Source organism: Culex pipiens, chromosome 3 (genome assembly GCF_016801865.2).
Source record: "Culex pipiens pallens isolate TS chromosome 3, TS_CPP_V2, whole genome shotgun sequence".
Lineage (NCBI taxonomy): Eukaryota > Metazoa > Arthropoda > Insecta > Diptera > Culicidae > Culex > Culex pipiens.
In genome coordinates this window covers 125184683-125198479 of record NC_068939.1, presented here as the reverse complement: position 1 = coordinate 125198479, position 13797 = coordinate 125184683, and positions in this window count along the sequence as shown.

The window sequence follows — 13797 nt, the reverse complement described above, 5'->3', positions numbered from 1 at the left end:
CGGTAAAGCCGCATAAATGTTCTTGAAAGCTTTGAAACGCCTACTGTAATTCACTAAACTGTCATTTAGGCGTTAGGCAAAATTGTGAGCTTTCAATAAGCAAGCCAGAGTATGCATTTAGGCGTTTTTGGGATTGGGAAGCAAACAACGACTGAGCGCTCGGTGGGACTTCACTACGACAAACGCAAACGTACCGAATAAACCACCTTGGTGCGCTGGTACGATAAACAAAAATACTAATACACAAAAAGGCTAGTACCGAAGCTAGAAAACCAAATCCGCGATGTGCATTGTCACTGGCACATGGGAAGCTTGGACGCTTCCCAGAAATTCGTTCGCCCAGATATCGATCAGAGAATGAGCAAAACAAAAAAGAAAGGCAAAAGAATGAGCATGAGGCTTCAGAACAGATAGCTGCTTGCGTCTAGTTTGCGTTCACTGAAGCTTAGCATAGAAAATAATGATAGGCGATTTGTGATGACCGAACAATCGATAAAGCAACGTGCACTAAAAGGGGGTAATCTAGTATCAAAACTCTATACGCGCCAGCATCACGCGCCAGCATTGCTCGCGTCTGCATGTGAAGCTCAACTTGACAGAGTGTGAAGTCATTATTTTGTAAAAAATAAGTACTCCTAGAAAAAAAAGTTTGTTTGTTTGATTTTATGGGTCAATGTTTTTCTTTAAAAAACTTGGTATAAAATGTTAAAATATACAGCCGGTCTATAAACCAATCGAAAGATCGCAAGAAAAGCTTTCACATGCAGGTAAAAGCAAATCATTGTGTTCAATTATAGATTTTCCATGATTTGTTGAACATTGGTCGATCTGTAAACTGTTCCGAATATGAGGGATGACTGTATATTGAGATGAGTAAGATTTTGCCAAATATAAATTGCAATCGTACGTTATTAGATAAGGCAGGGAACATGTGAGCGTAATCAGAAGCTGAAATATCATAAGTATTGTTCATTTTTCGTTACCAGTTCCCGTGCGATTCTTCTTATCAGCCATTATGTGACCAGGTTACTTCCGTTTGAGCTTGATAACGCATTTGAGTCAGCAAGAACAATTTCATAGTGAATAAAGCTCATATCTCACTTTAAAATCCATTTTATTACGAACTTTAATTATTTTTTATTCCATAATGTTTCAGCATTTAATATACAGCAGCCCCATATGAAATATAAACAAAAAAAAAACGATTTCGCTTAAAACTAGGTTGAGGATTTCTCGATTCTAAATTGGATCAGTATTTTATTTTAGGCCATTTCCTCTATTTTCGAAACAAAACAAAAGTTTTTCAAATAATTATTATAGTAACTCTTTGCCATTTCAGCCAAATTAAGCTCATGTTGCAAAAGAATGATGACTCGTTTTGCTTTGGGGAAAAATGGGTTGGAGTTTCAAAAATCAAGCCTGTCATTTCGACGCCATCGTGCAAACTTGTCCTATGCCGCTTTTTGACATTCTGAGAAAAACGCGTTTTAATGATTGACCATGAATAAAAAAACGAGAGCACGCAATGTAAACAATAACAAACACGTTTTGTATGGTTGATCGTTCTGTGCATCGTCCTGAAGTTTGGTTTAATTTGGTTGCTGGAGTCCAGAGTTATAATTACACATATTTACGGTAGTCGAGCTCGTACATGTATCAAACGCGTTCTGAACTGAAATCCCTTTGGCCACTTGTCGTAAAAAAGTAAAAAAGCATTTGCATCAATTTTCAGGGTGTGGCAAGTTTGAAACTTCTTTCATATGAAAAGTGACATCAATGCACGGAGTTTTTTAGGTTTTTATCAACTCAGGATTGAAATCAAATTTTGGGGATCTATGAAAGTCCAAAATGCACGTACGACAAGTTAGCACGACAGCGAAGATTTGTAAAAGTCGTATAGAAACATAAAATGACGTTTTAATCTCGGTTTTGGCAGTGTCTGAACCAAAGTTTGATGTGTATGATTTTTTACCGGATTCAAAAACCTTAAGAATTGAGGGGAAATTTTTTTTCGCTACTGAAAAACACACAAGATAGCGTTGGTCTAAATTTGCCCAAAAAAAATTTTTTTTTGTCAAATTTTCAAATAAGTTGCAGAAAGAAGATTTTTGAGGCACTAGTCGTGCAAAACACGACAAGTGTTGAAAAAATCTAGTTTGCAGCGAGTTCAATACAACATTTTTTTTTTTGCAATTCCGTATAACAACCTTTGAATGGAATTGTTAGTCAAAAGTCCATGTATCTAGTCAATCCACCGTTTGAATCAAAACAATTTCGAAAAGTATTACTTTTCGAAACAAGGGCTGAAAATTTTTCAGCATTTATTTTGAAAATTGTTTCTAATCGAATCTGTTATTTTTGGTAGAGAAAAGTAGGCTATTTAGGCGTTCTAGAATGACTGGAAAAGTTAACAGTTTCAAGACGGAATTGCAAAAATATATATATATACAGTAGGGTGGGTACGGATTTTGAAAAGTTCTCAGATCAAGTTCTGGTGTGGTTTCCCTTGTAGGGCATACCCATAGAGACTCTCACACCAAATTTCAGCTGATTTGGTTGAAAACTGGCTTGTCTCAAGCGGGTTCAAGTTTACATGGAAATTACTATGGGAAATTTTAAATTTTCGTTCATTCGCTCCTACAGGCCTGGGGAAAACATGTAGAAACTTCTAGGATGGCCAGAAATGAGCGGAATCGTCTGGAGAACAGCTTTTCCTAAGAGACCAGGTCGATTCGTTCAACCCCCATCGAGCTCAACGGCAATACATCCGAGGTTTTCGGAACCAACGGTTTTCCCCAGAAAAGCATCAAATTTTCCTTAGCATGCTATACACGCTTGATGAACACCGCGACGCCACATGTCAAACAGTTACCACGTGGACTAGCATCGCCTATATAAAATTACTTTTTATTACTTTTTGAACCATAGAATTATCATTCATGGTGATCAGGATACTATTCAGCTGTATTCTGAACCTCCAAATAAGAAAAAAACTGTTATGGTGCAAATTTTACAATCACGTGGTAGCTGTTTGACATGTGGCGTCGCGGTGTTCATCAAGCATTCATAGCATGCTAAGGAAAATTTGATGCTTTTCTGGGGAAAACCGTTAATTCCGAAAACCCCGGATGTATTGCCGTTGAGCTCGATGGGGGTTGAACGAATCGCCCTGGTCTCTTAGGGAAAGTTGTTCTCCAGACGATTCCGCTCATTTCTGGCCATCCTAGAAGTTTCTACATGTTTTCCCCAGGTCTGTAGGAGCAAATGAACGAAAATTCAAAATTTCCCATAGCAATTTCCAAGTAAACTTGAACCCGCTTGAGACAAGCCAGTTTTCAACCAAATGAACTGAAATTTGGTGTAAGATTCCCTTTGGGTATGCCCTACAAGGGGAACCACACCAGAACTTGATCTGAGAAATTTTCAAAATCCGTACCCACCCTAATATACAGCTATTCCCCACGAAATTATTAGACCCGTATTTTTTGTTTGGCCATTAGGGTGGCCTACGCCGTGTTAGGGTGGTCCGAAAAATGGCAATTTTCGTCGATTTTCGCAAATGGCTGTGACTCAAAAATTGTGCACTTTATCAAAAAATCTCAAAAGTTCGATTCGATTGCAAATTCGATTTTTAATTTTTTGCCTTACTGTATTTTTTTTTTTGCGTTATTGCAGGTTTTTGAATAATTACATCTCATTTTTGTACGGAGAATTGTATGGACGAACCGATCACAACAAATGGTTTTCTTTTGTTACAGGGATGGTTTCTACAAAGTTTCAAGCAAAAAAATGCAAAAATAACCAAAAGCTAAAGTTGCAGAGAATTGCTCTTTTTTTGTTATAAATACTTTTTCAATATTGCAGGAAGATTTTAGCGTGTAACAGTTACACCTTTACATCCCGTGAAAATGCACTTGCACGTTTTTTTTAAAATTTATTCATGTATAGAACAGCAAAGGGCTGATTTATATGAACTTTGATAGTAAAACAACTGTACTAGTTTTTCAAGCATTTTATTGAGCAAATTAAGATATTACAATTTAGTGATTATCTCGGAGTGCAAGATTCTAGATTCTTTTTTCATTGCAATATTAAAATAAGGGAGTAAAAGTGAAAAATGGAGTAAAAAGAGCGTAAACTTAACAACAAATTTTAAATATCTGTAAATTCGAACAAAAGTTTTACGATTAACATTACATTTTTTTTTTCAAATAACAAAATTGTAACAAACGTACCGTCAACTGGGGTGAATCGAGACTACAACCTGAATAGGGACAGCTGTTTTTAGAGATGTTTGGAAAACGATACAGTATTTTTGTTGTTCTGTGTCTATCCGAAACTAATCAAAAATATGTTAATATTGTGCAACATTGTGCTAAAACGGCTGTTCAAATTTACCCCATGTGTCCCGTTTTGCCCCAAATGACGGTACACACATATTTTGATTATGATAATGTAATGCTACTAACTTTCAAATTTTTATATCAAAAAGATTTTTCAAGAAAGAAACATGTATCCGTACAAGTTTCAGTTCGAATTTTAAATTGAAACCCATAACATTAAATTAAATCCAAGATTGAAGCAAAAGCTGGCAACTAAATTGAAGCAGCACCTTCAACATAGCCCGGTTTTCAGCTCGTGCCGCAGCATCAGCTTGTGACACCATTTTGAAGCTCGTCCTTGTCAGTGATGCTGCCATCCAACGTGGTGCGGTGGTTGTTATGGCACCGAATGTTGCACGCATCCTTTAGGAGCAATCTGGCGCACATTTTTGTGTTTCCTTCTCATTCTCTCCACTGCATCCACGAACAAAAGCTTTTCAAATAGACTCCGCCCCGCAGCAGGCCACGGCCAATGGGGTGTTTTGGTTGTGTGAGTGTTTGTGTGCGTGTGTACATTTCTTGGCACTGGTGTGCAGCATCCGCGGCAAACTACAACCAACTGACATCCGGTAGCGTAGAGCTTTCAGCTCAATCTGTTTAGTCCCGGCAGAGTGCAGACGGGATGAAACATTTTCATTTCTGTGAAGACATTTCAACATGGTTCCATATGGGTCATTCCATCTCAACTGTGCACGAAAAAGTGCAAATTTGAAAATCACCCTCTCCGATCCTGCTCAAATTTGGCTGAGCTGTTGATACTATCAAAACATGCAAGAATCCCGAATTTCATCCAAATCGGACCACCCCCTCCATTTTTGTACCTCCCCAAAAAATTGACTTTTTGGCGATTTTTGGCCAAACCTCCTAGTTTCAAACGGCGATAGCTCAGGAACCACAAATCTCAGAAGGTCGGTCTTAGACTCAATTTTGAAGGAAATTGGACGTAGAATCCATTTCCATGATCAAAATTTTGATTAATTTATTTTTTTAATTTTTTTTTTTATTGCGCAATTGAAAACTTTAAACGGCCGTATCTCAAAACACCCCAACTTATTTTTTTTATTTGACCTCACCATCGTGTTTTCCGGCCAATTTTACATAAGAATCACCTATCGACAGAAATGAATATGTTTCGTTCCAGAGATATCGAATTTTAAAGTTTTGTGTTTTCGAGATTACCTGCATCAGCTTCATTCGCCGCATCTGCTAGAAGCACACAGGCGGGCTGATCAATAACTGCTACCTGGCCATTTATTGAAATAATATTTCATCATAAATAATCTTCATCAAATTGAGCAAAAATTAACTGTATAATACTGTAGGAAACTGAAGTTTAATCGCAAATGTTTATCTGCTCAAAAAAATTAATGAAGTGGAGCAAAATAGTGCCATTCAGCAAAAACCCCAAAACCTGCTTTATTATTATTATTATTATAGTTTATTATTGACACTTTACCATAATTCTGATTTATGGTTTAGATTGATCATATTAAATCAATTTTTATATAGTGAGCCAGCTCCATTTCATTAAAATATGATTTTGGTCAAGGTACATTTAATTTAAAAAATCCTTATACGTGAGGACAGCAGCCGTAATGTGTTGCAAGAATCCAAGAATGATAGTTGAAAAAAAAAACACTGTTGTTCGGACGGTGTCGAAATCATCGCAACTAAATTTGGAGAATTAGCCGCTTTGCAGCAGATCAAACTTTGTGATTTTCTTACATTTTTCAGTTTTATACATTCCAGAAATCCTTTTCCTACTCTTTGTGATCGTCCTTCACTAGAGTACAACGTATCAACAAATTTTATTCATTTTAATTCATATTTTTACTCAATAATGTATCGTGCACTTATTTTTCAGTGTTACTAACAAGATTAATTCTCGGGTGAGTTTTTAAAAAGCCGTAAGAGCCATTGTGACCTCTGACACTAATTTTCGTTTTTCTAGAAAATGAAACAAAATTTCATTTATTTTAAGTTTGGGGCACTTGAAGGACGTGTAGATGAACAATCTCGAGCATTTTGATATTGGTTTTTCGTAAGTAGGTCGAATGCCGATGCAAAAAGGACTTTGTTTAACAATGGCTCTTACGGCTTTTTGAAAACTAATCCGAAAATTGCATTTTCCTCTCGCTCCGTCGGAATCCAATTCTGCCCTTTAATGTGTGTCGTCATTGCTCTGTCCAGTGGGTTAACACAGAAATTCACTTCATTAATTTTTTTGAGCAGATAAACATTTGCGATTAAACTTCAGTTTCCTACAGTATTATACAGTTAATTTTTGCTCAATTTGATGAAGATTATTTATGATGAAATATTATTTCAATAAATGGCCAGGTAGCAGTTATTGATCAGCCCGCCTGTGTGCTTCTAGCAGATGCGGCGAATGAAGCTGATGCAGGTAATCTCGAAAACACAAAACTTTAAAATTCGATATCTCTGGAACGAAACATATTCATTTCTGTCGATAGGTGATTCTTATGTAAAATTGGCCGGAGAACACGATGGTGAGGTCAAATAAAAAAAATAAGTTGGGGTGTTTTGAGATACGGCCGTTTAAAGTTTTCAATTGCGCAATACAGGTAGAAAAAATAAATTAATCAAAATTTTGATCATGGAAATGGATTCTACGTCCAATTTCCTTCAAAATTGAGTCTAAGACCGACCTTCTGAGATTTGTGGTTCCTGAGCTATCGCCGTTTGAAACTAGGAGGTTTGGCCAAAAATCGCCAAAAAGTCGATTTTTTGGGGAGGTACAAAAATGGAGGGGGTGGTCCGATTTGGATGAAATTCGGGATTCTTGCATGTTTTGATAGTATCAACAGCTCTGCCAAATTTGAGCAGGATCGGAGAGGGTAATTTTCAAATGCTGTTCCGCTTCAGATGGAATGACCCATATGTTAAATTTGAGCATGATTTGATCTTTTCTAAAGATAGGATTTTGTTCACAAACTTTTACATTTTTTTCACCAGTTTTAACCTAGTTTTTCTTATTTGATTATTTGAAACGAAATTGTAATATTAACGAAAAAGAGAATTCAAATATTTTTTAAATATTTTTTTCTTCGTACGTGGCTTTAAAAATATTAACGGAAATTGTTATTCGATCATTACATTCCATTCATAAAAACTTATGCATCGAAGTCTTTCTCTACATTTTCGCGAATCGACTATTCTTTTTTTTATTTGAATGAAACATTGCACTATGGGGTTTCAGGCGGCCATAAATCGAAAAACCGACATACTCTAATTATTTTTTTGGTATTTTTTTTCGAAAATAAACATTCCAACTAAGAAAAATCCGGAGTTTGAAAGTTGTAGATTCAAAATTCACTGAATTGCAGACCTTCAAAGGCGAAAATGGTAAGAAAAATCATATTTTTTGACAAAAAAATGACTATTTTTCATAGTTGTACTGTGTAGCTGTTTATGTATTTTTTCCTGCATCATTATATATATTCAGAAAGGTAATGAATTCAACTTTTCAATAAAATTTTATAAAACACACTTTTACAGGCTAAAAAAAATAATAAAAATCAAAAAAGATGGATTTTTATTCAAAATTTAGTTTTTTTCAACTTTGTTAATGGAGTACTTTTTTTGTGTGCATTTGTGCGATCTGAAAATTTTGCAGCTTAAAATTTGAACCATGTCCTAACTTGTCTCCAAATTTCAAAGTGCACTTATGTGCACTTTTTGAGTTATGCCATTTTGAACATTTTGATTCATGCAAGAAAATTAATGATTTCGCGTATACGCTTGGTTAAAATCACATTATTTACCTGCGGTGGCAGAAATGACGTACCTGCTATGTATGTTTTGAAATTGATTTGATATTCATGACTTTGTTGGTACTTAGGTACGTTTAATAAAATTAGAAATTCTTATTCTAAGTATTTTACAGAAACGATTCGTCGAATATTCATATCAGTTCGTTGTTGTGTTCTTTTGAAAGTATGGATAATAATACCGTAGTGTCCCTGTACGATGTAACGGAGCACTATTCTGAAAACGTGAGAACTGCTTTCGAGTATATTTGTAAGAATTACAACATTGCAGAACCATCACATGATCAACTCAGGGAAAAACCACAGAGGAAAAACTACGCATGTTGTTCTGTAGCTTCAAAACGAGGTATACCCATAGAAGCCCATAGAAGCCCATAGAAGAAGTTCATATTTTAAGTAATCTAACGACAATCGGTTACATAGTGATTTTGATTTAGAAGAATTTATCGTGGAAAACGTGAATTTTGCAAGTGGATCAACAAAAAACGTGGACGAGAATCCATACAATGTACCATAAAATAAACCGTCTAAAATTCTAAAACACCGCAAAAATCAAATTTTAATTGGAGTGGAAAGGGGGGGGGGGGTCTTCAAAGAGAGGTGGATTTTAACTCAAGAAGAAGGGGAGGGAGATTGAACGTAAATCAGAAACTTTAACATAGCATAAACCGCCATTCCGTGCATCAAATAGACAGAGCAAGAATATTAAAATTCACCACTTTAATGCATGTGGCCTCAAATAGATGAAAAAATCGAAAATTAAACTTTTTTTTTGGAAAAATATCAAATTTCATTTGTTTTCATTATAGTTAGTACAAACAACACAAAAAAGTCACAAAAAAGCAAAAACATATTTTTGGCCGCTCGCTTATATGGAAATACCCCATAGTGCATTGTCCATCCCCCTATGTCAAAGGAAGCCATTTTACATAATATGTAAGTGTTTCCATACAAGACAAGTTTTTTCTAATCAATTTGGTGTCTTGGGCTAAGTTGTACACACCAATTTCTCATTACTGAATTCAGTAAAATTTACTGAAAGCTGCACTACTGAAATTTTCAGAGGCATTTATTATCAACATTTTTCTTACCTTGGTTTCTAAAGATCACAATACAAAATTAAAAAAAAAACACATGTGTTGCAACATGTTTGAAAGAGGATTTTCTCTCGGCAGCATCCAAACAATAAGTCATAAGTGACATTTCAGTTTGACAGATATGCAGTTACTGATTTTTCAGCAATGTTTTTGTTCATTACCGAATTTCAGCAAAAGTGATGATTACTGAATCGCATTCAGTAAATTATTTTGCTGGAATGGCAATCCAAAATTTGCTGTGTGTTTTTTAGGTTTGGACGATTGATAAAATAAATGTATAAATAGCAGTACTGGATACATATTCAATGACAAGCAAAATCAAATTCAAGGATTGCTGAATCTTCAGCAAATGATCTGTCAAAATGCCTCAATAAAATTACTGAATTTTCAGCAAAATAATTTGACGTTTCTTTTGCTGAAATTTCACTTGTTTTAACAACCATTTTACTGAAATTTCAGTAAATCATCTGTTAAGTGACAAATATCAGTTAACTGAGAATTCAGTAAAATCTGAATTGCTGAATCGTTTACTGAAATTTCAGTAGATGAAAATTCAGTAAAACTTTACTGAATTTCAGTAAAAAATGGTGTATACAAATTTTAACTGATGTTCAGCGAAAAACGAACTGAACATTTCAGTAGTGCAGTTTTTAGTAAATATTATGTCGCCCCCCTTCAAAATCGGTCCGAAAAATCAGGGGACAAAACAAATATTTTTTCAAAAAACTTCAAAATTTCAAAGGAAATAGAAGTCTAACCAACTGAAAACAATTTGATATGCACTTTCCTGCATTTAAAATCATGTTTAGCATGTCTGAGATCGATTAAAAATATTTTATAATTTATTTTATTATTTTATAATAAAACCCAATTGAAAAACAATTGGGCAGGTGTAAAGTGCATTTTTAAACACTTTTTTCATTGAAATGTTGAGACCATGACTTGTAATTTCAATTTTTATATTTTTTTTTGCCCCCCATCCCCCCACCCTCGACTCCGACCAGAGTCGAGGGACATAAACTTCAAAAAATATTTGCAACGGCCTAACTGAAAACGAACAACAGAATTTGCTGTGTAGGTTATCATTAGGACTTATTAGAAAAATAGGTACGGGACCATCCATAAACCACGTGGACACTTAGAGGGGGGGGGGGGGGTATGGCGATTGTCCACGATCCATACAAAAAAGATTTTTTTTGTATGGACAATTGTCCACGAAGGGGGGGGGGGGGGTAAAAGATTCCCAAAAAAGTGTCCACGTGGTTTATGGATGGTCCCTACGCGGAAAAAGCTATTTTTATTTGACTTAATTTAATCAATTTTTTTTCAGACTGTGGCACACCAAAATTTGTTCAAGTGTAAGATTTTTGTAGGAAATTCAATTCTCTACAACTTTGTCGAAGGGTGCAAAAAGAGCCGAATTGACTACGATGAATATTTTTAGCAAAATGTGTTTTGTACAGTCATCCCTCATATTCGGAACAGTTTACAGATCGGCCAATATTCAAAAAATCATAGGAAATCGATAATTGAACATAATGATTCGCTTTTACCTTCATTTGAAAGCTGTTTTTGCGATCTTTCGAATGCTGTATCGAACAACTGCAAATTTTATCGTTTTATATCAAGTTTTTGAAGAAAAACTTTGACCCTTGAAATCCACAAATTCGGAACACTTTTTTCTTACGGTGTAAATAATCTTTTTTATCGCTCCAGGGGTACATATTTCAAAAAAAAATAATGACTTCACATTCTGAAACCAATAAAACTCATGCTTAGTAATATTTTATGAATGGTCTGCTAACTTTTTTTGTGAAAATATCAGTTAAATTCAGGTGTTCCACAATTGTGGGAGGCACAATAACATCCCACAATTGTGGAACAGGCAATTTGGAAGCAGCGTTTTGCTGCTCTGAATAAACTAGTCTCGAAATGCAGTTTTTTGTTTTAAAAGTACTACTTATATTAATGAAATAGCAAAAAAATGTCCAAATAAAGGTCTTAATAATAGTAGGGTACACAGAAAAGATGCATTTGGCATGCTTTCGACAAATTATCACAAAAGTGTTCCGAATTTGTGGGTGTTCCGAATATGTGGGATGACTGTAATATACTTTTGATATACTCCTGGACAACATTTTAAAGAACTTTTTTCCTACAAGAACCTCACTTGCTGTTTTATACATTTTCTCGAATAATTTTAAGTTTTGTTTTTTTTAATGCTTCGATTGGTTTAAAAACATATGTTGTCAGTTCATAATAAATTTAAACAATCTCAATGAAAAGAATTAATTTTCTTATGCCAATACAAAACATTTTTCTTTGTTTCCCTTTTTTTTAAATTGTCTCAAAAATTGTGACAAAAAATAATTAACTAATGTTTATTTCACCATTCATCAATGAAGTAGAACATCCATACAAATCTTTTCTTCTCCCTTAATATTTTCAGGCAAAATAAGAGGACCAAAGAATATCTAAAATAACTAAACTTTAAAAGAGATTGTAAACTCAAGCAAAACTGTTTTCAGACAATCCATCTTGATCATTCTAATGTAAACATCAATTGACGTCCGCCAGATGCACTGTTTGCTAAATCTTCATATCATGTTCATTTACATAATCTTACTTAATCTCATTTAATAATAATTGTGCATTTTTTATTATTCAAATATTTAACGAAAAAGAATCCCCTCCCACTAACATTTACACACAAGATCCTTTGTAATTACCCTTAGCTTTAAGAAAAATGTAATTACAAAAGTAGAATCGGTCCTAACCAGTTCCCAGTACAAAAAAGGACCTAATAAAAATAGTTTTATGAAAAAAAGAAAATGAATGGATCCGAAAATTACAAAATACCTATTTGAAAAAAATACGAATGCTTAGATATTTTTCAAAATATTGGCAGAAGCATAATAGGCATAATTTTAGTCCTTAAAATAACTGTCTTAGATACTGCAGATCGATATACTGCCCATGTTCGCATAAATGTCTCATATGCAAATAGAAAACACATAAGGCTACGTGTTAAATTTTCGCAAAACAAATGGATTTCCTCCAGATTTCTAGAACAAAGTACTGGATATCTTTGTTTTTTTTTTTTTTTGAAAGAGCACATGATTTTGAACTAAACTGAATCCACGGTGCTCAAAATACCGTTATTAAGAAATAAAATATACATTCCGAGATTTTGATGTCTATCAATTCCTAACATCATAACGCACCTCTGAGTAAAAAAAAACATTTGCTGATGTAGTTTTCGAGATACAGCCCTTCGAAGATGTTACATTCGATTTTCAATACAAAAACCAAAACAATCTCTACAATTTCAGCATTAAAAAGAATATGCATTTCAAGATAATGATGGATTTTACTTCATATGACTGTCAAGTATCTCTGGGCCAAGTTTCAAAAGGTTTGCTGATGTAATTTACAAGATAAAGCCCTTTTAAAATGTTATTTCGGACTTTTTCTAATAAAATCTATAAAATCAATACAATTTCAGCACTTTAAAGAAGATGCATTTCGATATAATGATGATTTTTGTTTCATAAGACTGTCGAGTATTTCTGGGCCAAGGTTCAGAAGGTTTGCTGATGTAGTTTACGAGATACAGCCATTGTTGGAATTCGAGCGAGAAGAAGGAAAGCATTTCTCGCTCGCGAACGAGGGAGAGAACTTGTAGGTTCTTTTCTCTTCTCGCTCGCGCTCGCATTTTCGTTCGCGTTCTCGCTCTCGCCGCGAGCGCTCGCGAGCGCCTCGTGCTAGCCGTTCGTCCCAAGCTAGCAATTTGTTTATCAGGCTTATGAATACGAACCAGGCGATGGTATAGAGGTGTAACTTCAATCGCTGTGTTGTTTTTTGTTCGTTTCTAACACGTTCAACTTCTCGCGAACGGGCAATTCTGGCTCGCGAGAAAGCCCGTTCGCGAGCGGAGGAGAGCACGGGCAATCGGTGAGTTTCTCTCGGCAGCTCGAGACTCGCGGCGAGAACTCGAGAGAGAGAAAATTTTCTCGCGAGAGCACGATAATACCAACACTGGATACAGCCGTTTCAAGATTATTATAGAAATGTTCTAAGGAATAATCGTAAATAATATTTTACAATGGTTGTATCTCAAAAACTACATCAGAAAACATTCTGAAACTTGGCCTAGAGAAACTTGACAGTCATACGAAGCAAAATCCATCATTATCGTGAATTGCATATTCTTTTTAATGCTGAAATTGTATAGATATTTTTTTCTTGAAAATCGGATGCAATATCTTAAAAGGGCTGTATCTCGAAAACTTCATCAGCGAATGTTTTAACTTTCTGCTCAGAGGTGCGTTATGGTGTAAGGAATCGATAGACACCAACATCTCAGAATGCATTTTTTTCATAATAACGGTATTTTGAATACCGTGGAATCAATAACTCAAAAATGATTAAAATGCATACGGGACATTTATGAAAACAGGGGCCATAAATTACAAATCGTACGATTGTTTAAACATTTAAACAACGGAAAATGGAAAAGGCTTAATC